Source organism: Alligator sinensis, unplaced genomic scaffold (genome assembly GCF_000455745.1).
Source record: "Alligator sinensis unplaced genomic scaffold, ASM45574v1 scaffold1485_1, whole genome shotgun sequence".
NCBI lineage: Eukaryota > Metazoa > Chordata > Crocodylia > Alligatoridae > Alligator > Alligator sinensis.
Genome location: NW_005842962.1, coordinates 426436 through 427000, shown reverse-complemented (window position 1 = coordinate 427000; position 565 = coordinate 426436).

Genomic DNA, 565 nt, shown 5'->3' with positions numbered 1-565 from the left:
GGGGTGTGTGGGTAGGGCTTGGGAGCCAGACCAGTCCTCTTCCATGCCGGGAGCAACAGCAGCTCTGCAGAACACAAGTGGTCTGTGGAGTTTTTAGAGCATGCTCAGGAGGAAAAAGGTTGAGAACCCCTGTCCTAAAAGCATCCCCTAACCCCATTTATGCCTCCCTAGATATCTTTAGACCTGGGTGAGAAAGGGTCATTTCAGCTGGAGAAGACAATTAAGATGGTCCACAGCATGTACAAGTTGTGTCTATAATGAAGATTGTGCTGTTTTTGGACAGTGGCTCCTTGTTGATTCATTTTCTGTTGATTGGTGCTTATTGTTCTCACCTACTTCAGACTTCATTTATTCTGTCTGTGCAACAAAGTCCTTAGTGTGGGGATGGGTAGTCAAAATGTTTGCAGTTACACAGTCCAAGCCACAATCTCTTCCTAAGCTCCTAAAGGACCCAATCGCCACTCATACATATATCACAATCCTGCTTTTCTGATGTCCATAGCATTTATGAATGGGGCAGAGGAGAGGGCAAGCTAGAGTCTCAATAAATAGTGAATACAGTTCA